At 38.4% G+C, this 27,639-nt stretch overlaps 2 long non-coding RNA genes across 2 annotated transcripts; both read left to right on the forward strand.

Annotated features, from left to right (window-relative positions):
* The first annotated feature begins 7,745 nt into the window (after positions 1-7,745).
* LOC148932088 (uncharacterized) lies at positions 7,746-8,248 on the forward strand. The gene is made up of 2 exons (XR_016135060.1): positions 7,746-7,791; positions 7,887-8,248. It is a non-coding gene; the product is annotated as an uncharacterized LOC148932088 (long non-coding RNA).
* Positions 8,249-15,400: 7,152 nt separating this feature from the next.
* Positions 15,401-16,247, forward strand: LOC148932089 (uncharacterized). The gene is made up of 2 exons (XR_016135099.1): positions 15,401-15,706; positions 15,928-16,247. It is a non-coding gene; the product is annotated as an uncharacterized LOC148932089 (long non-coding RNA).
* Positions 16,248-27,639: the final 11,392 nt, after the last annotated feature.

Below are 27,639 nucleotides of genomic sequence, written 5' to 3' on the forward strand. Positions count from 1 at the left end.
GTAATCCGTAATTGAAAGTTTTTACCACTACTTTCAATTTGGCTTCTGCAATTACTTTGTCTATTACTATAACCTACTCTTTTTCAATTTTCATCGATATTGTTAAGGAAATGCCAAAGCCTTTTTCACTTCCTGGAGAGGCCATAATAGCAAACCTGGTTCTGTTTGGGCGCACTGGAACAGGTATAATGTAGTGGGTATGATAAAAAAGAGAACTTGATATCTATTTTACACATAAAAATCATGTTTAAAATAGGTATGATTTAGTGTATTGTATGAGCTTTAGCTTATTAAGTTAGCTTATGTAATTGTATTTATGATCTGAGTGTGTTGTCATTTGTGTGCTTTTGTTAAGAGTGAGATTCTCTTAACGAAGAAAGATCCGTCAACGTCACCAACAACACACGATACCGGCGTCCCTGAGATTGGGATTGGCGGCTGATAAACGAGGCTGGCGCGGAAGCCCTTCCGTCGGCAGCAGAACGAGTTTAATTGTGTATTGCACAAGTATTGTGGGCCAAATATTTCTTCATTAATTGATTGACGGAATTAATGAAAGCCCTATTTATAACCTCTAAGGACCCTAGGGTTGGTTCGACCTAAACCTACATCGGGAAAGAACCAACAAAGAAAACCCGACGGAGCTTATAAAGCGCTCAATAAAATAAGTTCGTAAAAGCCAAAAATATTGTCCAAAAATACTTAACAAAATAACAGAATAAAATAAAATAAAATAAAGAGCTGCTCCACGCCTTTATTTGGAGCTGTAACCACGAAGGCGTTCAGGCTGCTTCAGACTCTCCCGAGGTCGAAGCTGCCTTCCCGTCGGAGCCGTCTCCCTCGCTGCCTTGCTCAACTCTTCCTTCTGCTGCTCCGCTGCTTCACCTGATAACCCGGTCGACACCACTGTATCTACATGACTGTCATCAAGAACCACCGCCGGGGGATCGGGCGTTGGTGCGTTCGTAACAACTCCCCCTTCCTTAGAAACCTCCTTGTCCTCAAGGGGGACGTTAGGGAAACGTTTTTGCACCTCCGAACGAGGTTCCCAAGATGGGGACTCCGACCCATCGGACCATCTCACCAAGACATGCTCAACTGCCTCGATGTTATACCACATTACCTTAGAATCCAAAATCGCCACTTGGTGTGCTACCGGCCGATCTCCAACAAACTTCTCCGGCAGTGCCACTGAATGATCGCCGGCAACAAAAGCACGCAAGAGGCTGACGTGAAATACATTGTGAACACGGCTCCCCTCCGGAAGCCGCAGCCTATACACAACCGGGCCAATACGCTGCAGGATCTCGAAAGGCCCGTAGAAACGCTTCGCCAACTTTGCCGAGAGCGGTTTTGCCACTGAGTGTTGCCGATACGGTTGCAGCTTCAGCCAGAAAAAATCGCCCACCTCGAATTCCAGATGTGTACGGTGTCGGTTCGCCACATCACTCATGCGTTGTTGTGCCTTTTTTAAGTTCTCGCGTAGCTCAATCAATAATTCCCCCCGCTCGCGAATAAGGTCAGCAACGTTTGGAGGCGTCTTGGCCGAAGGTGGCGCCGCGACGAGCAACGGCGGTTCGCGCCCATACAAAGCCCGAAATGGTGATGTTCCCAAAGCTGCGTGATGGAAGCAATTTAGAGCTAATTCCGCCCATGGCAAGAAGTTCGACCAAGTAGAAGGTTTGTCCGCCGTAAACGCTCTTAAATATTGTTCCAGTCCTTTATTCCGAATTTCCGTTTGGCCATTTGATTGCGGGTGATAAGCGGTGGTGAAATTCAATTTAGTACCGCTCAACCGCAATATTTCCTCCCAAACCGCATTTAAGAATACGGAGTCACGGTCCGACACCAGCGTCTTAGGGAATCCGTGATGACGAACCACCATATTAACGAACATATGCGCCACCCGCAGAGCATCAAAGCGCGTTGGTAAGGCTGCAAAATGGGCATATTTGGAAAGCCTATCCACCACCACCATGATCGTCGTGTAACCCCTCGATTGTGGCAATCCGGTAATAAAATCCATAGAGACATCGTCCCACACCTGTGACGGTACCGGTAAGGGTTGGAGCAGTCCCGCCGTTTTTGCGTCGAATACTTGGTGGATTGACAGACCATGCAAGCCTCCACGAAGCGGCGTACATCTTTTCTCATACTAGGCCAATAGAAACCTGCCGCCAAAAGGCGAAAAGTCCTTTCGTGACCGGGATGGCCCGCCATAGGGGTGTCGTGGTGTTCTTTCAGCAACAACCATTTCATAGGGGACGAGGCGCTCACCAAAACCCGCCGATTATAGTAGATCAGTCCCTCAGCGACGGAGAACTGCGCTGGCGCCTCGCCCGCGTCGATCTGCCGTTTCAGCTCCTTCAAATCCGGACGAGTCACTGTTGCCTCACGCAAAACATCCAGCACCCTTGGCATAGGGCGGCTCATGGCAGAAAAGAGCTCAGCAACGGCTGTGGCGACCGAGGTGTCCGCCGCTGCCGTCGATTCCGATGGTGAGTCTGGCTCCTCACGGCGGGAGAGGGCGTCTGCCGCCTTGTTAGTTATCCCCTTCTTGTATTCAATACGAAACTTGAAACCCATTAGCTTTCGTATGTACAATTGCTGATCCGGTGTCTGCACCACTTGCTGCAATAGTTCCTTCAAACTCTTTTGGTCACTACGGATAATGAACTCCCTCCCAAGAAGATATTGCCTCCATTTCTGGACCGCCTCTACAATCGCGAATAGCTCCTTGTGATAAGTAGAAGCTATGCGACGTCGCAGACCCAGCTTTCAGTTGAAAAAAGCGATAGGATGGGCATCCTGAATTAACACTGCGCCTATACCGACGTCCGACGCGTCAGTCTCCACACAAAAAGTCTTGTTAAAATCCGGTAAGCTCAACACGGGCGCTGACGTCATTGCCACTTTCAGTGTTTGAAACGCGGCGGATGCGTCGGGTGACCAGCAGAATACGTCTTTCTTTAACAGGTCCGTCAATGGTGCTGCAATCACCGCATAGTTAGCAACGAACCGACGGTAATAGCCCGTCAGGCCTAGGAACCCCCGCAATTGCTTTACATTTTTCGGTTGGGGCCAAGCTGTCATTGCCTCAATTTTGGTCGGGTCTGCTTTGAGAAGTCCCTCCGTTATTAAGTGACCTAAATACTCCACTGTCGTACTGCAAAAAGAACACTTGGAGAGCTTTACGAAAAACTGATGGCGCTGCAGTGACGAAAGTACCTCTCCCAGGTGCTCACAGTGGGACTCCATAGTCGGACTGTACACCAAAATATCATCGAAGAATACGATGACAAATCTCCGTAAGAATGGCCTGAAAATATCGTTCATCGCAGCTTGAAACGTGGACGGGGCATTTGTTAACCCGAACGGCATCACCAAGAACTCAAAATGCCCGTCATGTGTCCTAAAGGCTGTCTTAAAGATGTCCGTCGAGTGCATTCGGATTTGGTGATAACCCGAACGCAGATCTAGCTTTGTAAAAAATACCGCCTTTCCCAACTCATTAAACAAATCATCCGCCGTAGGAATGGGGAAGTGGTCGGGCACTGTTGCCAAATTAAGTGCTCTGTAGTCGATGCTGAATCGAAAAGTGCCGTCCTTTTTTCGAATCAGCAAAACCGGTGACGAGAATGGGCTCTGACTCCGCTGAATAATCCCCTGCTTAAGCAGCTCCTGCACCTGTTTTTCAATTTCGGCCTTTTGAAAATATGGATATCGGTATGGTCTCACATTAATCGGCTTCGTATTCGGCAATAAGTGGATTCTGTGATCGAATGTACGCTGGGGGGGCATCCCAACTGGCAGATCAAACACTTGCTGATGGGTCTGTAACACTTGCCGAATACCATCTGGAATATCAGCCGGATGGTCTGTCACTGCGGACAGCAGCGATCCCTCCTCTGACTCGGGCTCCAGAGGCACCAATTCGTAGAACTCGTGGGCATGTGAATAAGAGGCAATCAACGCCAAGGAATGGAGGGAAATCTGCTTTGGGTCGGGTAGATTGCCTGTCAGCATAATCTGTCTGTCATCCTTTATAAACTCCAATGTTTTTCCTATGAAATCGGCGTGCACCCTTCCCAATGATTCGAGCCACGCCATGCCCAGTATGACGTCCGGTCCATGGATGTCCAATATATGCAAATCCACCAAGAATTCAGTACCCTGCATAGTTAGTTTCGTCTGCCTTGAAACATGAGAGCAGGTTAAAGATGCACCATTACCTACATACACCCGAAACGGTCTTATCGGCGTCAGCGATAAACGTAAACGCTCCGCTACCCTTGGGTGGAGGAAATCATGGGAGCTTCCAGTGTCTATCAATATGTGCACCTCTGTCGCACCGATTGCTCCTCGAACTTGGAAGGGTTTGGATCTGCTATGACCGTCCAACGCGTACAAGTGCGAGATGTCGGCCGTTATAAGCTGGTCATCCGTGTGGTGGCCCTCCTGCTCACACTCCACATCCTCATCTCCAATATAGCAAAGTAATTTCACCGCGCAGACGTGTCTCGGAACGTATTTCTCCGGGCAGTGCCAACACAACCCCTTCCTCGAACGTTCGGACTTTTCAGCATTCAAGACCAGAATTGGTTTAAACCGAGCCGCGCCCGGATCACGGCTGGACTGCCCCACGGTTTGTCCCGACATAGGGCTCGGAGACGGCCCTTCCCGTGCAGACCCTGGCTGTCTCGACTCTCGTGGCTGCCATTGTCGTTTCTGGGAGGTGGTAGCTGGAGTGGCATGCTGTTCTTGGTTCGCAGCTAAGCGGAGAGCTAAGGCCATAGCCTCGGCAAGCGACTGTGGTTGCTGCAACTCCACCTTCTCTTGGATGGGTTGTTTGAGGCCTTCAATGAAGATCGGATTAGGGCATAATCGGATAACCCTTCGACCCGATTTAAATACTTCTCGAACTGATCATGATAATCTGCCACCGTTCCCGTCTGTACCAATTTGGCTAAGGGACCAATATAGTTGCGAAAACTCTGAGGGTCAAACCTGTGGCGGACGTCCTCCACAAACTCCTCCCATGTGACGAAACGATTATTGTGTCGATAGTTAAATATCCATTCATCCGTAGGCGGATCAAAAAGCATAACCGCATAATGTAATCTGTCCTCCTCTGGTATCCGCATGTGGTCAAAGTAATATTCTGCCCGGGAAACCCAATTCGTAGCGTCCGTCCCGTCGAAGTGCGGAGCTCGCATCTTCACCCCGCTATGAGTATCCTCTCTCCTATATCGAAAATTGTAATCGCGATTGCGTGGAGGATCCCAACATGTAGGGTTTCGCCGTTCCCGACCGTAACGGTGACGAGTGGTTGGAGGATCCCAACAGGACGTACGGTTGTGACGATGCAGGGGCTCTATATCACGCCTCTGATCTCCGCGGTAGCCGTAACCCCCTCGGCTTCCACGCGCCGGTTGTCTGCTCTCGCGATTCACCAATGGGCGGTGTCTAGGGTTTTCCAGCCTGTTACCGAAACCCTCGTCGCGATACTCCCTATATTCACTATCATCCGAATCATCATCCTCGTCCGCGTAATCCAAATCTCTAATCGACGGTTGCTCCAGGTTCTCACCCCGACGATCCGACAATTCTTTATTAGACTCCAGGCGGTCTAATCTGGTCAAAATCCGCTCAAACCCTAAGGCGAGGGGGTCGATGGCTGAACCCTAAACCCTCTCCCATCGGTTGTTTACCCTGATTCCGTTCGTTGCGAGGTGGCGGTCGTGGCGGCCCAGTTGAATCCCGGTGGGCCCCAATCGGTTGTGTGTTCCCGCCGGTCAATGGTACCGGCTGCCATCGCGCCTCATCGCTGATCTCCATGAGTTCCAGATGAAAAGCACCAGTTTGTTAAGAGTGAGATTCTCTTAACGAAGAAAGATCCGTCAACGTCACCAACAACACACGATACCGGCGTCCCTGAGATTGGGATCGGCGGCTGATAAACGAGGCTGGCGCGGAAGCCCTTCCGTCGGCAGTAGAACGAGTTTAATTGTGTATTACACAAGTATTGTGGGCCAAATATTTCTTCATTAATTGATTGACGGAATTAATGAAAGCCCTATTTATAACCTCTAAGGACCCTAGGGTTGGTTCGACCTAAACCTAAATCGGGAAAGAACCAACAAAGAAAACCCGACGGAGCTTATAAAATGCTCAATAAAATAAGTTCGTAAAAGCAAAAATATTGTCCAAAAATACTTAACAAAATAACATAATAAAATAAAATAAAATAAAGAGCTGCTCCACGCCTTTATTTGGAGCTGTAACCACGAAGGCGTTCAGGCTGCTTCAGACTCTCCCGAGGTCGAAGCTGCCTTCCCGTCGGAGCCGTCTCCCTCGCTGCCTTGCTCAACTCTTCCTTCTGCTGCTCCGCTGCTTCACCTGTTAACCCGGTCGACACCACTGTATCTACATGACTGTCATCAAGAACCACCGCCGGGGGATCGGGCGTTGGTGCGTTCGTAACAGCTTTGCAATTTTTTTTTTATCAGTTCCATGATGATTAAATTGTTGAATGCTGTCAGTAGGGAAGTTTCACCTGTTTAAACACAGAAGGAATCACTAATGACTGATCAAGGTATTGCTTTATGGTCTCTGGACCAATGATGTACAAATTCCTGAATTCAAGTTACACATGGACCGACTTATTGCGGAGTACTCTATTACAGTAAGTCCTCGTTCTCATGGACCGAAATCCAGTGATGGTAGAGAAGCTGATTAGACTTCTAAAAGAAGATCTATTTCACCAGCTAGGCATTCTCATCTGGTGAAGAAACTCTTTCAACTTTCCCTTGTTTAGTAGCTCTTAACCCAGGTGTAAGGATTGCATCTGTTGCTGCCGGTGGTTATGAACCAAAAGCAGGTTAAGTCAAATAATTGTGTTTCATCCAAACAGTTCCACCTCTCTCTAGTCAGGCCTGAAAGTTATGAAAGTTAAGATCTGCTTGTGCTCTATAGCCTACATAAATAGAAATTACACCCCTTGATAACATTGTGTTCTTGGGGAATTGCTAACAGACTTTGCCTCGACTCCTTGATGCTACAAGTCTGGAAAAAGTCAACGTAAAAGCAGTGTCCTGTGGGGCTCGCCACAGTGCAGTTTTCACAGGTGCGCCAATCTTTGCATCACAACTAAGAGTTCTCTTGGATGAAACATTATTTTCTTCCATTCTCTTTAAGGCAGAAATAAATTATCAATCATTTTATGGAACTTAAAGAGTCCTAAGACATCATCATAGCAGCAACATGGATGAATACAAAAAGTTGTCTTGAGTTAGTGAGTCATCTTTGTTTCTCAAGTAGTCAATTGCAAAGTAATCTAGTAATTGGTTTAATATCAAAATATAATACTCCCTCCGTTCCCTCATAGTTGAGGCGGAACTTTTCGGCACGGAGTTTAAGAAATGAATGTTGAGTGTGTTAAATAAATAGATAAAAAAGTAAGAAAGAGAAAAAGGTAGAGAGAATAAAGTAAAAAGTGAATAAAGTAGAGAGAATAAAGTAAGAGAGAGTAAAGTAATAGAGAGGAAAAAATTACTATAAATAGAAATGACTCAACTATGAGGGAACTTCCCGAAATGGAAAAATGACTCAACTATGAAGGAACGGAGGGAGTAGTAAAGTAGTTGTGCTACTTGATAGTAATTTTCTGCATTTGTATGGTTTTCAACAAAAATAAGATTGGTTGTGTATGCTAAACTAATTGGTTTGATTCACTTTGTTGATGAAGAGGATGGCAAAACGTTTTGCTGGGGATGGAACAAATATGGGCAGGTACCATCATATCTACATAGTGAAGCATCTCACTTTATCCATTAACTTCCAAACTACTGAATTCTTGATACTAATTAAGTTTTTGGTTGAGGCAGCTTGGTTTGGGTGACGTGATTGATCGGAACACTCCCTCTCAAGTAGCGATGGATGGATATGTGGCGAGAAACGTGGCATGCGGGTGGTGGCACACCCTTCTCCTTGCTGAGCCACCAACCTGAGCATCTCCTTCCCAGCCGGGAAAGGGTACAATTTTGTTATAGGTTAGTATGAGATGGGATTATTGGCATGGGTGTGTGATATGTGTGTATGTGTAGCATATTCTTTAGCGGTCGACACACAGTGGCTAGGTGATCTTTTAGCAACTAGGTCTGATTAATAGTACATCTCTTCGATGTCGATTGTCATCGCCATTGTATATTCTTACCTAATTTCTCTCCACTCTCATGTATTCTTGTCATTATTCTTCATGGTCTCTTTCTACTCTTTATTGTCGTTGTAATTGTACTTTTTCAGGTCTAATTTCTGACATATAAATCTTGGATTTTATATTTTTGTGATAGTTGTGTGGAATCAGAGTTCAATAAGCATAATCAAATTTTAGAGTATGTAGTATATTATAACAGTCAAATTTAACTAACTCGGACAGCCGCTTGAATGGGTAGTTTTTGAATCAGTAATTTCTGGCTCCATTTATAACCAAACAAATTAATGCAACAATATACGACTATATATGATCATCACATTTTTTATCATTTGATTACATTGTTATTCAACATATTAAAGATAAATATTTGGGATGATAGTATTGTCAGCAGTGTGATATCCAAGATGAGAAAAGTACATGTATATACTTTCTGGTGTGTATGAAAAATAGTAATCCAAAAAAGGTGCAAATAAAAATAGTTGATTATATTAAGTGTAGAAAGGTGTATGTATGGAAAAATGTTGAAGAAAGGTACACTTCATGGATAGCATGTAGTGATCTTTAAGTGGTAAGATACATATATTGAGTAAATTAATTTTCTTTTTTTCTTTTTTAAGTGGTAAGATACATATATTGAGTAAGGATTATTAAGAATACAACTCGATTAGTAAATTAATTTTCTTTTTTTCAAGAAATTGAGGATTTGAATTACCATGGTGTAAATGAGAAATCTTGATCCTAAACAAATTAGTTCTAGTTTGGCTGCAATTTTAATTGTCGTCGCTGCCATTAGCACTCAACAGGTAATCTCCAACGTACATGTCAGGTCTTTTTGAAAAAAATTACTTTTTTGAGCCTCAAATACTAAGGAAAATATTGGTACATTTGCACACCTTAATAAATCAAATATTGGATATCTAAAGAAAATATATGAAGAAATGTGAGTTAAGAGCATCCGCAATGGTGCTTAGGCCAGCCATTCTCTCCCCTGCCACGTCAGCAACACTAAAAAATCCACTTGCCACATCAGATTTAGGCCAGCCATAGGCCAGCCGCAATAAAAATAATTCAAAATATACTACATTTACGGAATTAAAATTACGATTAAAATACGGAATTAAATTTACGACACATATACGGGAAAATTCATTAATTGCATTTAAAAAAGTTACATAGATAAAAAAAAATTACATGCATAATAAAGAAAAAAAACTATCGCCGTGCAATCCTCCGTGCCCACAACTCTTCAATTATATCCTTTTGGAGTTGAATATGAGCATCCACTTGGCGCATGTTGGCAAATTCCTGAAGGCGGCCCGGCTTCATCGAGAGGTACCCCACGTCGTACACTAGGGGTGGCCGTTCCGTGGCTTGGACCGGCTTCATCGTCACTGACCCAACTAGTCAGTTGTACGCCTTCGTCTTCGACGATCATATTGTGAAGGATAATGCAGGCGTACATTATCTGGGAAACACATCCGACATCCCACAAACGCGTTGGACCCTTAATTGCCGTCCATCGAGACTGGAGACACCAAATGCGCGCTCCACGTCCTTGCACGCCGACTCCTGTCGTTGCGCAAAGTAGGCCTTCTTTTCATCACTTGTTTGTCGGATCGTCTTCACAAAGACCGGCCACCGAGGGTATATCCCATCCGCCAAGTAGTAGCCCATATCAATGCCGGTTGCCATTGGCCACAAATGAGACGGCTGGGCCAACGCCCTGGCACTTCTCGTTGAAGAGGGGAGACGAGTTCAGGACGTTGAGGTCGTTGTTCGACCCGGCTACCCCAAAATACGCATGCCAGATCCACAGCCGGTAATTAGCTACGGCCTCGAGGATTATCGTGGGGTTCTTTGACTTGTAGCCGGTCGTGTAGGCTCCCTTCCAGGCAGTCGGACAGTTCTTCCACTCCCAATGCATACAATCTATGCTGCCTAACATCCCGGGGAACCCATGCTTCTCCCCGTGCATCCCGGGGAACCCATGCTTCCATATCAATGCCGGTTACTCATCGCTCGATGATGCTCTTGTACAGAAAGTTAGAGAGAGAGAAAACTCGTTAAAACAAGTGGTGCAAATGAAAATGAAACGAAAATCGCGTTTATATAGGTTTTTTTTTAAAAAAAATTCAAAAATCGGCGCTGGCCGATCGCTGGCTGATCGGGCCGCCACAATGGCGGCTAGCCGATCGGCCAACGCTTCGGCCAGCGACGAGCGATCGGCCAGCCCACGCCGATCCGCTCGCCGATTACGCTCTCGCCGGCTGCAATGGTTCGGCTAGCGCGACGAATCGGCTAGCCGACCATTGCGGATGCTCTAATAAAAGCATTCGCTTCGATTTCGACGGAAGTAAAATTCTCAATATGGTGCTATGGAGATATTGGCACTCATTATAGTATTGCAATTTATTGAGTCGGGGATGAAATAATAATCATGACAAATTATGTCATAGTCACGATCAAAGCAAATAATCAAATATATATATATATATATATCAAGTCCATAAGTGAAATTCTGTCAAAAATCAAAGCAAATCTCAGCCATTGGATCCTGTAATGTAACCGTTAGATTAATGCCACGTGTCACCTAATAATGTAGATCGTGTAGTCTAATAATGTGGATTGTGCAGTCTAATAATGTAGCCTAGTTAATAATGTAACGCTTTTAGTGTAATAATGTATCTCGGGTATTATGATCACAACCATCTAATCTGAGGATCCAAGGGCTGAGATTTGCTTTGATTTTTGACAGAATTTGCCTTATGGACCATAGTGCGCCTATATATATATATATATATATATATATATATATATCCTTGATTTCATCAATCCATGACGACTTTATAGCCTTCTTACTCAATCCATGTCGAAAGCATATTTCAGATTATGACTAATTACTAAAGTAATTACTTCTCGATAAGTAAAATTGATATTTGCTGTTTTTCAAATGCCGCTAGCTTTGACTCAAAGTACTCCCCCTCTCTCACACACGCAAGTAAGACCATCTCCAATCATACTTAGGGTTGGGTAAATATATCAAAAAAACGGTATATCGATCGTATCGTATTGAAAAATATCGAAAAATATCGAATTTTCAGTACCGAAACTTTCGGTACGATACAATACCGTATCGAAAGTTTTCGGTATGATAACGATATGAATTTTCTTATACCGCGGTATACCGTTTTATATCGAATATACGATATATATCGATATTATCGGTATTACCGAAATATATCGAAAATCAATACTTACCGAATTATCGATACATATTGTTTATACTGTTTATACTGATGATGATGATGATGATAATAATAATAATAATGATAATAATAATAATAATAATAATAATAATAATATATTTTAATTTTTTAAGATTAAAAGTTTAAATCATAAATATATCCATATAACTTAATTATATATTTTTTGATAATGAAGTTTTGGACAATGTTTATTTTATTATGTTAAAATTATATTTATTTTGGTTTTATTTTTCAGTTTTGAAATTATATTTTTTGATATACAAGTATTCGAAATGGTATAAAATTTCGGTATATCGTACGAAATATTGATATACCGTTCAGAACGGTATACCGAAGTTCGGTACGATATACCGAAATTTTGACACGGTAACGGTATAGTTTTTTTTCATACCGAAATTTCGGTATACCGAAATACGGTATACCGAAACTTTCGAAACAATAACGATATGAAATTCTTTCATATCGATATTTTCGGTATGATAACGAAACAAAATTTTTGATACGGTATATCGTATCGACCCAGCCCTAATCATACTCCAAAATTAAGTTTTGGTGTAGAAATTTTTTCCAACTATACACCAAACCCAAACTCATTTTTGGTATTTTTTGTGAAACAACACCAAATATAGTGTTACTGCAAAAATTTTCTAAGATAAAAACTCTAAAATGGTGTAAATGGTTAGAGTAAAACTACTTTTTGGTGTGACATATACTCAAAAATGGGTTTGAGTTTGGTGTAAATGGTTGAAGATGGTCTAATACTTTTTTTAGGTGAAGCTATTTTTATCTAGTCATCTTATACCTAAATGCGATATGATAAATACTCCTTCCGTCCACAAACAATAGATCACTTTTGTCATTTTGGGACGTCCACAAAAATAGATCACTTTCTTAAAATGGAAAGTTTTAATACTCATACTTTTCCCACTTTTTCTTCCCTCTCTCATACTTTACTCATTTTTTCTCTCTATCTCTCTTAATTTACCTACTTTTTCTCCCCCTCTCTTTTACTTTACCAATTCTACATTAAAACTTGTGTCACACACAAAGTGATCTATTTTTTTTTGGACGGAGGGAGTAAGAAAATTGAAAGTTTTTACAATTGGAGATATGCACTAGTTGGGGGGGGGGGGGGGTGTTCTAATTTATGACATCGCTACTTCTTGGGTTTTATATGATAGTTATAGTTGTGTTTATTACGTTCAATAGAGTATTCAAGCATTGTTGGGTTGAGATCTATATACTTATTAGATAGAGAGGCTGGGATGTGAAAAAGTACATGCGTAAAATAGTCCGAGAAATAGGCAATACAAATTTTGGTAAAATAGTTGATTGTATTAAGAGTAGAGAAAAGGGTGTAGTCATTAAAGTATACTCATTAAAGGGGAATATAAATATTGTGAGATAGTACTACTATTTAGAAATAAATTGACTATTTGCTATACCGAATTATTATTGAGTGGTGAAATATTTTTCTTCATTAAAAGGTCATAATCAACGGGAGTAGAGAAACTCATTATAGTAATACTACTTATTTAGTAACTGAAATTCAACGAACATATTACTACCTCGAAACTGGTTGAAAAATGAGATTTCTACAAAAATAGGTTTACATGGAATTTGGTTTCCCTATTTGGCGGACTAATTTCTGTTTATATTTATGATCGAATTTAAAAATCGGATTTTATACATTTGTATTTACAGTATATGCTATATGTGACATTTTAACCACCAGTGGAGAGCCATACGACAAATTTGTCAACCAGAAAAATTAAACTCACGAAATAATTCAAAGAGAGATATTTTGAAAGGAGATGAGTAAAAGATTTTTATTTATTAACATTAAAATATAATGCTCTGTGTTTGTCATTATAGAGTCAGGTCTCATCTAGCTACATCAAATTTATTTGTCATTTCACAATTCATCCGGCGTGTTTAAGCAAATATTATTAAATCTTCACAAATTGGTCAATTTCAAAAGTTGTAGTAAGAAATAACATAAATTCGATCAAATCTTTACTTGTTTTACCCAATATTGATAAAAAAAAGTTTAAATGGATACCAGACCACTGTTCCATAGGAATGTTTTAGATACTATATATAGTAACATTTCCTTTTAAAATATGGGGACCGGACCACAAGAATAGAAAGCAGCTGCCTTGTCGAGAAATGCTTCAATAAAACCATTGCATCATGAACGACAGCACAGCAACATGAACAAAAACACCCAATTGAGAAAGTAAACAACATGAACGCAAAGTCATGAAAACCGCCAATTCAAATGAGAGTTTTTTCACTCCTATTTATGATAGGAGGGTAGTATATTGGTTCTTTACCTGTTCCTTTGTTCACTCCTATTAGTTTTTTCACTCCTATTAAATACTGGAATACTGGAGTAATTAATTATATCATAAATTTATATTTTTTCACCTGTTCAATTATTATTAATTTTTTTTATCTTTCCTGTATTTTTTTCTCACATTTCTATTACTCCCTTTTCTTTTCGTTTTTCAAATACTGAATGCATAATAGTACCAACTGTTAGCACAACAACCTTGAATACAAATCAAGATATGATCAAGGTGAAGGAAAAGAAGCATGATATTGCTCATGCTAACAAAGAAGTGGCAGAGTGTGCAATGTCATCAATGAATTCTCATCCAATGTATCCTACGTGGAAAGAAGTGTTGACTAAAGGATCCTAGCTTGAAGATAAAGAGCTCCTGCCATTTTGTACTGCATTGCATTAAGTTTTCAATTACTCTAGTTTGGCATTTAGCTGGTTTGTTTGGTAGCTTAGCTAGGGTTTAGGATGAGCTTCTAGTCTCTTCCAAATCATAGTATATATAGAGATGTAAATAAAACTCATTTCAAGCAATCTGAAACATCATCAGTCAAGCACTATATTCAGAGCTCTCATATTCTCCTGTTACATTAAATTTTGTAGCTTAATGAGTTTATTGGCTACTTCTATCTTGGTATCAGAGCCTAGGATTTGATCCTAGGCTCTCACCCTCTTCTTTCCCTTTATCTTTCACTCTTTTTTATATCCTTATGGCTGAAAGCGACGAATTTGGATCTGGAGAGCAACTATACAACAGCTCTAATGTTGCATCTCTGCAAGTTTTTCCCCAAAATCATCCCATGTCCATAAAGTTGTCTGAGGATAACTACCTCATTTGGAAACAACATGTCTTATCCGCTGTGCGAGGGTATGGACTTGAAGGTTATCTAACTGGAGAGCAGACTCCACCTCCCAGAATGATAACTCCTGCCAGATCCACTCAAGCTATCTTAAATCCAGCATTTATCAACTGGAATATGCAAGATCAGAGGCTATCCCATTGGCTTCTATCATCTCTTTCAGAAAGCACAATGGTGATAGTAGTAGGTCTAAGCTCAAGCAAGGACATCTGGGAAGCTTTGGAAGCAAATTTTTCAAGTCAGTCTAAAGCAAAAATCATGCAGTATAAACTGCAGCTTCAAACCGTTAAAAAGGAAGGTTTGTCCATGAGAGCATATCTCAACAAAGTTAAAACTTGTTGTGATCTTCTTGGTGCAGCAGGTTGCAGAGTTTTGCAAGATGATCATATCATGCATATCCTATCTGGGTTGGGAACTGATTATCACCCTGTGATAGTGGCTATCACCTCAAGAGCTGAGGCTTGTTCACTTCAGGAAGCTACTTCAATCCTTTTGAGCTTTGAGAGCATGTTAGAAGGCACAAGCTCGAATACCACAAATTCTGATGGTTCTCTCCCATCAGCAAATCTTGCTCAGTCCATCAACCAAAGGAGAGATTCTAATTTCAGAGATGATGGTGGAAGAAACTTCAGCAACAGAAACGATGGAGGGAGATCTTCTAGCTTCAGGGGAAGGGGTGGACGAGGTGGCCGAGGAGGTGGCAGATCTGGAAGCAACAAGCTCACCTGCCAACTGTGCCAAAAACCAGGTCATGCAGCTGATAAGTGTTGGTATAGATATGATAATGCTCCTTCTCAGCAAAGAACACAACCAAATCAGTCTCATTTTTCCAACACCCCTGCTGCTCATGTTGCACACACCCGAGGACAACATGTGTTTCAGAACACCTCTTCTCATCATCCTCCCTCTGAGTTTGGAGCTGATGCATCTTCAACATCATCTTGGTATCCTGATTCTGGAGCAACAAACCATATCTCCAATGACTACTCAAATCTGAATGCAGCTACAGAATACAGTGGAGGTAAGCTCTTACATTTAGGTGATGGTAATGGAATTCATATTGCTCATATTGGTAATTCTACCCTTAGGTCTGCTTCTAATCCAGCCTCTAGGACTTTATTCTTACATAATCTTCTTCATGTGCCTCAAATTTCCAAAAATTTGTTGAGTGTATCTCAGTTTGCCAAAGACAACAATGTCTTCTTTGAATTTCACTCTTCTTTTTGTTTGATGAGAGATCAGGTATCCAAGGAAATCATTCTCAAGGGCACACTTGATGGTGGTCTATATCACTTTTATCTCCAGAAAACATCTCCAAGTATCAAGAGTCCAAGAAATCTTCCTGTTTTTCAAAATAAGAGCCAAAGTAGTGTTCCTGCTTCTAGCTCATCATGTTCTGATTCTGTATTTCATTCAGCCTTTGCTGTTTCTAGTTCAGCCATCTCTAGCTTAGATCTTTGGCACAAACGGTTTGGTCACTGTGCTATTGATGTTGTTAAGAAGGCTCTTAATCATTGTAATATCTCCTTTCATCCAATGAAAAACTCTACTACTTGTCTTCCTTGCTCAGTTTCAAAAAGTCATAGATTACCATATATGGATTCCATTACTCAACACTCTAAACCTCTTGAGCTTATTCACAGTGATGTGTGGGGACCTTCTCCCATTATTTCAAGAAATGGATTCAAATATTATGTGACTTTTATTGATCATGCTAGTAGATATACTTGGTTATATTTGTTGAAGTCCAAAGGAGAAGTTGAACAAGTCTTTAAACAATTTAAAGTTATGGCTGAGAATCAGTTTGACACTAAATTGAAGATCTTGCAGAGTGATTGGGGAGGAGAGTTCCAAGGTTTATCAAAGTTTCTACAGGAATATGGAATTATACATAGAGTATCATGTCCCTATACTCCACAACAGAACGGTCTTGCTGAAAGAAAGCATAGACACGTTGTTGAAATGGGCTTAGCTTTACTAGCTCAATCAGGTCTTGCAAAATCATTTTGGGATGATGCTTTTGTTACTGCAGTCTTCATCATAAATAGACTTCCAACTCCAGTGTTGCACTCTATCTCTCCTTTTGAATCACTCTTCAAAACAAAACCAAATTATCTTGAACTCAAGCCTTTTGGTTGCCTCTGTTATCCTTTCATCAGGCCATATAACAAGCATAAACTTGACTTTAGGTCTGCACCCTCAACTTTTCTTGGATACAGTTCGTCACACAAAGGATACAAAACTCTTCTTCCAACTGGTAAACTCATTGTTACCAGAGATGTTGTATTTGATGAGTCCCTTTTTCCTCATAATACACCTGCCTTAAATCCAATTCCTTCTTCTCCCTCATCTGATCTCAGTCCTATACAAATAGTTGCACCGGTTCTTTCTTCAATACCACCACACACCTCACAACTCCCGGTTTCTTCCTCATCCCCACCAAATTTGCACAGGCCTGATACTTCTCTCACATCTGCAGCTGTAAGATCTCCTAGTGCTCAATCTGAATCTCCCCTCCCATCTTCCTCATCATCTACTGCTCCATTACCCATTGATCCACCTTCAACTTCTTTAGATCCAGTTTCTGATGTTGTCAAACCTTGTCATCAGATGACTACTAGGTGCAAAGCAGGAATTTTTAAACCAAAAACATTCCATATCAGTCTGGATTGTATTCCAAAATCAGCCCTTGTTGCTCTTCTAATCCCTATTTGGAAGGCTGCTATGCTTGAAGAATTTCTTGCACTTCTTAGAAACAAAACCTGGATCTTGACTAAACTTCCACCTGGCAAGAATCTGATAGGAAATACATGGATTTTCAGGATTAAAAAACATGCAGATGGGAGTATTGCAAGACATAAAGCTAGGTTGGTAGCACAAGGTTTTTCTCAAGAGCCCGGTTTTGACTTTACCGAGACATTCAGTCCAGTAGTTAAACCCACAACCATCAGATTAATACTTTCCATCGCTGCTTCATATGGTTGGAATATTACTCATCTTGATGTTAACAATGCCTTCTTACATGGTGATTTGAAAGAGGATATCTATATGAGGCAGCCATTAGGATTTGAGCAAGGAGATCCCACCCTTGTATGCAAATTAAATAAAGCTCTGTATGGCTTGAAGCAGGCATCAAGATCTTGGTTTTCAACTGTACAAGCTGCTCTTTTGGTTCTTGGTTTTTCCCAATCTAAAGCTGACACATCCTTGTTTTTCAAAGTTTGTGGAAAAGAGGTTACCTATCTTCTAATCTATGTTGATGATATGCTCATCACAGGCTCCTCTTCATCTGCTATTAAACAAGTAATTTCTCAGCTCAGTCAACAATTTTCTTTGAAAGATCTAGGGGAAGTCAAACATTTCTTGGGTGTTGAGGTGGTCTATACAGCTCAAGGTCTTCACTTGAGCCAAGGATCCTATATCAGAGAGCTATTGGAAAAAGTGCAAATGCTTGATTCAAAACCATTCCCTACACCAATGCTGACCAACCTCAAACTGTCCAAGAATGAAGGAGATCCTTTCTTAGATGGAAAACTGTATAGAAGCACAGTTGGAGCATTGCAATATGCTACGATCACCAGACCCGAAATCAGTTTCAGCGTAAACAAAGTAAGTCAATTCATGGCTTCTCCTCTTGATTCTCATTGGAAAGCTGTAAAAAGGATACTTCGATATCTAGCTGGAACAATGGACTATGGCCTTCATGTGCAAAAGACAGAATTCAAATTGGTGGCTTTCTCTGATTCGGACTGGGCAGCAGACATGGATGATAGAAGGTCAGTAACAGGGTATTGTGTATATTTCGGAAATAATCTTGTATCTTGGTGTTCAAAGAAGCAGGCAGTGGTGTCGAGATCAAGTACAGAAGCAGAGTATAGAAGCCTTGCTCATGCAGTTTGTGAGATCAGCTGGATAAAGTCTTTACTTGATGAACTTCAAGTGAAACTTTTGGAGACTCCTATTGTCTGGATAGATAATATGAGTACAATTGCATTGGCAAGTAACCCTGTTCTACATGCTAGAACAAAGCATATCGAGCTGGACATCCATTTCGTGAGAGATAAGGTAAAAGAAAAGAGATTGGAACTCAGATATGTTCCAACTTCAGACCAAATTGCAGATGTGCTTACTAAAGCCTTAGGGTATCAATTCTTCTCGCGTCTAAGGAACAAGATGACCATTTGTCCTTCATCCACGATTGAATTGAGGGGAAGTGTTAGCACAACAACCTTGAATACAAATCAAGATATGATCAAGGTGAAGGAAAAGAAGCATGATATTGCTCATGCTAACAAAGAAGTGGCAGAGTGTGCAATGTCATCAATGAATTCTCATCCAATGTATCCTACGTGGAAAGAAGTGTTGACTAAAGGATCCTAGCTTGAAGATAAAGAGCTCCTGCCATTTTGTACTGCATTGCATTAAGTTTTCAATTACTCTAGTTTGGCATTTAGCTGGTTTGTTTGGTAGCTTAGCTAGGGTTTAGGATGAGCTTCTAGTCTCTTCCAAATCATAGTATATATAGAGATGTAAATAAAACTCATTTCAAGCAATCTGAAACATCATCAGTCAAGCACTATATTCAGAGCTCTCATATTCTCCTGTTACATTAAATTTTGTAGCTTAATGAGTTTATTGGCTACTTCTATCACCAACTATCATACCATTTCCAAATATGAATAACTGAAATATGAATATAATAAAAATGTAAAGAAAAAATCTAAGGATGAGCATGGTACATATTACCTTTAAACTCCCAATATACACACACTTTTATAAAATAATCGGAATTACAAAATATTTAATTAATCCCCATACTAGGAGTACTGTATTGATTTGCATCCAAGCACTATGATATATGTAGTTCATTATTAAATAACACATACTACTAGTTAATTTTAAGATATCGTTTTCAGTCTTTTTGCAATGAAGTAAAACAATCTAATAATAAAGTTCATATGAAATAAAGTAAAACGATCTAAAAATAAAGTAGATTATTTGCTTGATTTATTTTATCCACTAGATTAAAAAATGGATGGTTGAGATTTTATCTACTAGATTTTATAGGTACTAGTTCAATCATTAAAATTAGTTCGAGATTGAATATAATCCGCGAGATCCATATTCAATTACTTCCCTAAAAAAGAACAATAAAAAGGGAAAAGAAAAGGAAGACATTGTATTCCCAATTGATCATCCTTCTTTCCATATCCTATCCGAGCAATGAAAGGAGCTAGAAAATTTTATCCAGATTTATGTTTTAACTTTTAAGCATAGAAAAAAGGCGATAATCTTCAATTCGCTCTCTCTATAAAGTGGAATTTTCGTGGGGACGAAGGCAACGTGAGTGACCATACACTGTGAAGTTTTTTTTTGGCCTTCGTGGTCTTTAGTTTAGTCAATAGTTGAAAAATGACTCTTTTCAACCTATGACAGTCATTCGCCCACTTATTGATAGTCGGTCCACAAAAGATTCATTCTACTATTTAGCAAGTAAATTTAAATAATTTCCAATGGAATGAACTACAAAAATAGTTCTTGGATTATAGGGTTATTTTATAAATGGTCTCTGAACTTTAAATATATAACTAGCAGTCCCTGGACTAAGGGTTAATATAAAAAACGGTCCTTTTACACTGTTTTGAGACGAAAATGCCCTTTTGAGGGGGTTTTTGCGGGGTTCGGGCAATTTGGTCTTTTTACACTTTTAACATTTTAAATCTGATATTATTTCAGTTATATACTAAATCTGATATTATTTCAAAATTATCATTATGTTATCCTTCACTTTGTTTCTTTATTTCAATATTAGATTTAATTTATAAAATTAAATTTTAAATTTTGATTTTTAATCAATTTTTTTAATTAAAACTATTAATTCATGGACACTATAAATATTGATTAAAACTAGTAATTTTTGTTATTTAATATAATATTCAACTGAATTGAAGAAGTACAAAAAAATAATATTAATCATGATGGAAAAATAAGAGCTATTCTATTTAGCCTCCGTTCGATTGTTATAATTGCTTGTGATAGAATATTATGAAGTTGACTAAAAATTTTATATAGGAGTATTTTTGTTGAAATTTTCTAGTAATTTGATTGTTTTCAATTTAATATACGAAAATTATATTAGTCTTACGTTAGATGCATATTTATTTCAGAATAAATCGTGTTATATGATCTATTTATGATTAAAGCTATTAAATATTGATTAAAACTAAGGCGTTGTCATATCTTATTGATTAAATATTAGACACTATCAAATATTGATTATGCTATTAATTTTTGTTATTTAATAATTTTTATAATTAAAAAAATTTATTGATATTTAAAAATTGAAATTTAAAATTTAATTTTGTAAAATTAAATCTAATATTGAAATAAAGAAACAAAGTGAAAGATGAAAAAAGGGAAGAAGAATGATAATTTTGAAATAATATCAAATTTAGTATATAACTGAAATAATATTAGATTTAAAATGTTAAAAGTGTAAAAAGACCAAATTGTCCAAACCCTCCTCAAAAGGGCATTTTCATCTCAAAACAGTGCAAAAGGACCATTTTTGATATTAACCCTTAATCCAGGGATTGCTAAAGATATTTTTAAAGTCCAGAGACCATTAATGAGATAATCCCATAGTTCATGGACCATTTTTGTAGTTCACTCTTTCCAATAAAAGAACTCTATCAATAATAAAATAGCAACGAGTAAAATGTAAGTTAGTAATCCTATTAATATGTAATAAAAACATTATAGTAAAAGAGCACACAAAAGAAAAATTATTAATTGTGTATGAAAGATGTAAAATAAAATATTAAAATAGTAATTCAACTAAACAAAATCATAAATGCAACACTTGGAATTGAAGGCTCTCCATGCGAAGGGACGAGAAGGTAAGGGGCGGCGACCATGGTGGGAGTATTGGGTCCAGCACGGGCCAAGCCACCACTAGAAGAGTGGCTTGGCCTATGCTGCATCCGTCACTGGTGGCTACGGAGGTTCGGAACCTAACCAAATCAGCCACTAACCAAGACATCAATTATTGTGCCCGGAAAAAAAAGGAAATACAATTAAATAGCATAATTATCGAGTAGAAAATTAACATCTGGGGAGACAAGTTGGCGGAGATGGTTTTGATGGAGGCTCCATTTCTATAACATATGCTGACGGCGGCAGCGGCGATGGTAAGCAGCCGGCAGCCAACATGTCGGGGATCTCAGCCAATGACCTCTTGTGGAGTATGAATTGGCCGAGGCTGTCTCCACTGGGGCTGGAGATGGCGGTGGAGCCACTGATCCCGGGGGATCGGAGGATGGAGTTGTAGCCCAATGACCTCTCGGGGAGGCCGAGGCCGTCTCCACCGGGGTTGTTGCTGCAGCTGGCGGTGGAGCCACCGGAGTTTCCTCCTGGGGATCGGACGACGGGATTGGTGTCCAATGACTTATCGGTAGGCATGAAATGGGTGTGGTCGTCTAGGGATATCTTGGAGTCCGGTGGTACGGGACGCACGGCAGCCGCCATGGTGAATAGTGATGAGATGAGGATAACAGAAAGGATAAGAGCGAAGGAGGATTGCATTCTATTGGATTTAACGCTTTGTTGTGCATCGGTTGGAGCGCGGGTATTTATAGATTCAAATCTGTTACACGTTATAAAAAGTAAGTAGTATCCAACTAGCCCGTTACTCCACTTTGCACTTTTTTCCTCCTTGCTACAATGCTTAGTAAAGTTGTAGACTAGTACTCCACTACTCCTACTTCGCATGCCATTTACATTTATGTGTCACACTATGTCGTAGTATTAGATTTTATATGCTATGTGGCTGATTTTCCACGTCACTGTTTCTTTTTATTATTAGTATAAATTTCTCTGTCGCATCTCCTCAAATTTCTCATGCATGTCCCTGCTTTTGTCCATCGCCACTCCTTTTGTCTTCAGCAACTTATCAATTATACTAATTTTTTCTTTGGGAGTGAAAAACTTACATAATTGTACGTACATAACCGAACATTTTTTTTAACATTTTACATTAAAAATCATTTTATAAATATTAATTAATTTAAAATAAATTTCATACTAATCATTGTGTAACACTTTGAATTTTTTTTCTAATTTTTACTTAAAACATTTATATATTTAAGAAAAAAAATACACTTCCTCTGACCCATAATAGAATGTCACACTTGGAGATTAACATGAGATTTTAGGAGGTGTTGTTTTGTGTCTTAAGTGGAAAGAAAAATAATACTCCTTCTGTCCCGCTTTAGAAGTCCCGGTGCCTACAAAGTGTTAAAAGTGGGTCTCAACATTCACTACAACTAATAAAGAAGTGTTAAAAGTGGGTCTCAACATCCACTATAACATTTATTTATTGGACACTCAATTAAAAGTGAGTCCCAACATCCACTACAATATTATTTATTATACACTCAAACACTTTTTTCTTAAAACATGTGCCCGACTCAACCGGGACTCCTAAAGCGGGACGGAGGGAGTGTATTTATATTAATGTGAGAGAGAACTTTTTTCAAAAAAGAAAATGTGACATCTTTTGTGGGACAAACTAAAAAGGAAGGTGTGACATCTACTATGGGACAGAGGAAGTATTTTCTAACTAAATATTGTATAATTAATTCAAATCAAGCTTGAAATCATGTTACAATTCGACATAAAATTTTTATATCACTTCTTTCTTATTGCTACATATAATATAATACAATAAATAATAAAATTAACTTTTAATTAAATTCACTTAAATTAAAAATTTAAGGATACTATGTACCTGTACAATTTATGTACAATTATCTTTTCTCCTTTTTTTTCTTATAAGCAGAACATCATCACTAACCACCACTCTTATTTCTTGGTCATAAGCTCCCACTACCAATTCACCCAAAATTTGAAATTCCACTATTGGCACCAGAATTTCCCCCAAAATTCTCGAATCTTTCAGTATTGATTCTGAATTCCATGTTACAATATTTTTACTTGAATCAACTTTTTAGAGTATTCATCCAATATTTCGTATCAAATAGGCGGATAATCTGAGCAATGACAATGGAATTAATTATTTAAAGTGACTATAATAATAACAAATGAGATGAAGATACGCTTTAGAGAAAGAATGTCGATAACTTTATACTTCTATTTATACTTTCTTGTTCTTTTTGAATCTCATATATCTCATCCGTCCCAAAAAAGTTTGTCACGCGCGTATTTCCAATTCCGTCAATCTCACAAAATTGGTCACATTCCACTTCTATTATTTTGGCAATGAACCTTATATTCCATTAACTAATTTACACTTACATTTAAAATGTAACTTATATTCTACTAATTTTTTTAATTTATTTTCCATAACGAAGATTCTTATATATACACTGAAATTGAGTGAAAATAGAAAATTGGCAACGTTGTCTCACGACACGACTGGTTAAAAATATGAGATATCACAATTATAAATGTGGAGAATAATTTCTAAATCCACGCACACGTCAAATCATGGCGCGATTCTCCTTTTTTTATTCTTAAAATTTTATGGAAACGAAATTTTTATATGAAATTTGTAAAATAAAATAAAAGTGAAAATAATACTAGTTCTACATAGTGAATAACGACATAGACCAAAATTATCGGCAACCAATTTTTAATAAATTCATCCAAGTCCCTGTCAGTAGTCGGCCTAGTAAAAAAATTAAAGTGGTGACAAATGAAATTGTGCAATTTATAATATAGTATATTTTATATTCTGTATTTTGGGAAACGGATTGAGTAGTTGATTGTTTCGTAACTTAAAATTATCCGGACATTCTACATGTCTTTCTTTTTTTGACGTGTTTTTAACAAATTTTTCACGGACTATAAATAAAAAATGAAGTAGAAGTGGTGTAGCTGTTATTTAATTAATTAATTATTTTATTATGAGTATAATGATGGAAAAAATAATGAGGGGACAAAGAACTAAAATTAGCATAACTGGTATAAAAAATACAAATAAAAATTCTGTCCAAAAAATAGAAAGCGGAGGGAAACAAAATATACAAATTACATTTTGCATAAATAGAAAGAAGAATGAAACAGAAAGTAGAGGGACAAAAAATTGCACAAATAGAAAAAAGAGAATTTTTTTTTTGTATAAATAGAAAGTAGAGGAAATTTTTTTGCATAAATAGAAAAAAAAGAAAAAAAAAGTTGTATAAATAGAAAGTAGAGGAAAAAAATTGCATAAATAGAAAAAAAAAGAAGAAAACTTGTATAAATAGAAAGTAGATGGAAAAAAATTGCATTATTAAATAGAAAAAAAGAGAAAAATAAAGGTTGTGTATAAATTGAAAGTCGAGGAAAAAAAGGGGAAAACTGGGGAAAAAAGTCAACAAAGGGATTCCATCTCGTGATAACTTGATATAGTGGATGGCAGGCATGGTCTTCAGCGCATATGCGTCATTGAGCAAATAAAGTTGTCCTGTGTTTTGTGTAAGTGAATACATTAAACCATTATGAGACAAAAGATCATATTGAATGGGAAAATAGACTTTACTATATATACAAACACAACATGTGTTATACTTTCATGGGCAAACTGCCTCTAAAATCATAAACTTTCATAAATGTTTGGTTTTTTTCCCGTAAACTTTAAATGTTGTATAAAAAATCATGAACTTTATTTTCGTGTGCAGATTTCCCGAGTCGGGTTTTTCGGCTAAGTAGTATGCTGAAGTGTGTATTTAAGCTGCTGGCGTGGAAGATGTTGTGGCGGCTTGGTGTGCGATGACATGGAATAATTATTAATTTTTAATTCTTCTAACATAAAAAAACGCCCAAGCTGGCTAAATATCACGATTCAGCTACTCCCCCAATTTCAAGTAAGATCTATACATTATTCATTCAATTTCTCTTTTATATTCTCAATTTTAAAAAAAAATTGTTTATAGGTTTTTCATCTTCTACATCTTCCTGCATGATCTGGAAAAGTTAGTATCGTGTATTTGAATAATTGACGAAATTGAGTTTAATTTGGGGGAAAATTGGGGTAGATCGTGACGGTGCTGCTGATGGCGGCGTGTGCGGTGGCGACGGCCATGGGGTACATGGGGAAATACGGCAACAGCCACACCGGATGGGGTGACGATTTGCGGCTACTTTGGCGAGTTCTGCAGAAAGGCAATTGTTGCTTCGTCGATTTCGTATTTTGCTCTGGTTGTTTACCTCATTCTCACCGTCATCTCCGCAAACAAGTCGTGCCAAATCTTCGCTCTGTCGCCCTCCGTTCCTTCCTCTCGCTGGCCCTGCCGGCTGCCCCCATCATCACCATCCACCGCCGACCGCCCCAATTCATCTCCCCCTTCCAATTCACGTCCCCAATTCATCTCCGCCACCATCCTTCTCTCTCACTTTACCTCTGATTTTTTATGAAATCTGATTTCACACAAAATAATTTTTTTTTTTTGCAAAATACAAAACGACGTAGTTTTGTGTTCCGGCTGCCTAGTCACGCATCCGACTGCCACATAAGATAAATTTATGCTGGAAAACTACCAGGTCGGTTTGTTTGAGAAATTTGCACAATCCGGCAAAATTTATAATTTTTCGTGCAACATTTAAAATTCACAGGAAATACCAAACTTTTGACAAAGTTCATTATTTTAGAAGCAGTTTACCCTACTTTCATTCAAAACTTTCCAAAATATTGCCACTTTCTTGTAGACAAATATTATGACAATTTAACACTTTATAAGCTATATAAAAAATTATAAACTCTACCAAGTGACTTAATTTACTCTCACTAAAATATTATGATCAACATCTATGATTCAATATTTTTTTTATAAGTTTGCAATCAAACATTGCATACTTAATTTACTCTCACTAAAGTGTTTATAATTAGTTTCATATTAGTTACTTCCTGAATAGAAATAAGCTCAATTTTCTTATTTCACATACTTTTTCTTATTTTCTTTTACTTTATCAACGGCGCATTAAAACTCGTAAAAATAGTAATATTTTTTTTTCATATTTTGTACATAATGTAAATAAAAGTTAACAGCGTTTAAACATACACGCCGGAATGTATCACTACTATAATGAAAGTTGATAGGGTATGGTGGTAGCGGCTGGAACAGAGCGAAGATAATAGATCCTCCATTTGTCCCCGATTAAGAGTCACACTTTTCTATTTCGGTCCGTCCCTAATTAAGAGTCACACATTTCCATTTCGGTCTGTCCCTAATTAAGAGTCACACTTCATTTTTACCATAAATAGTAAGTAGGTCCCACATTCCACTAACTCAATTCACTCAATTTTATTATAAAACCAATATAAAAAAATGGATCTTACGTTGCACTAACTTTTTTAACCAACTTTTTTCTTTACATTTCTTAAAACTCGTGCCCGGTCAAAGTGTGACTCTTAATCGGGAAGGGGGGGAGTACTACTGTAATGAAGTTTTCTTTACATTTCTTAAAACTCGTGCCCGGTCAAAGTGTGACTCTTAATCGGGAAGGGGGGGAGTACTACTGTAATGATGCTATGAATCACAACTACATCAATTGTTCCACAAAATTAGCGATTAACTATAACATGAAATTCAAAAATCTTCCACAAAATAAGCAATTTAGTATATACTTAACACGTAGCAATTTCTATTTAATTGAGTGGTGTGGTTGGGATAATACGAAAATGATTAATTCCTAGACATTAATTCTTCTTTATACGGCTGATTAAATTATTTATATGATCATTTTAAATGAGTGACGCAATATTTATATGATCATTTGTTACTAAGATAAAAATTGAGCATACATAAAGACATACTCAATTAATTATAAAAAAGGTCAATAACATATTTACTTGACTAAAGAACACCCAATTATTATGCATACGATTAAAAAAATTATATGCTGAAATATAAAATATAAATAAATATGAATTTAAATATGGATTTGGGAGTT

The sequence above is a fragment of the Salvia hispanica genome, chromosome 2 (genome assembly GCF_029641045.1).
Source record: "Salvia hispanica isolate PSC_SH4W2 chromosome 2, Shi_PSC_v1, whole genome shotgun sequence".
In the NCBI taxonomy this organism is placed as follows: Eukaryota; Viridiplantae; Streptophyta; class Magnoliopsida; order Lamiales; family Lamiaceae; genus Salvia; species Salvia hispanica.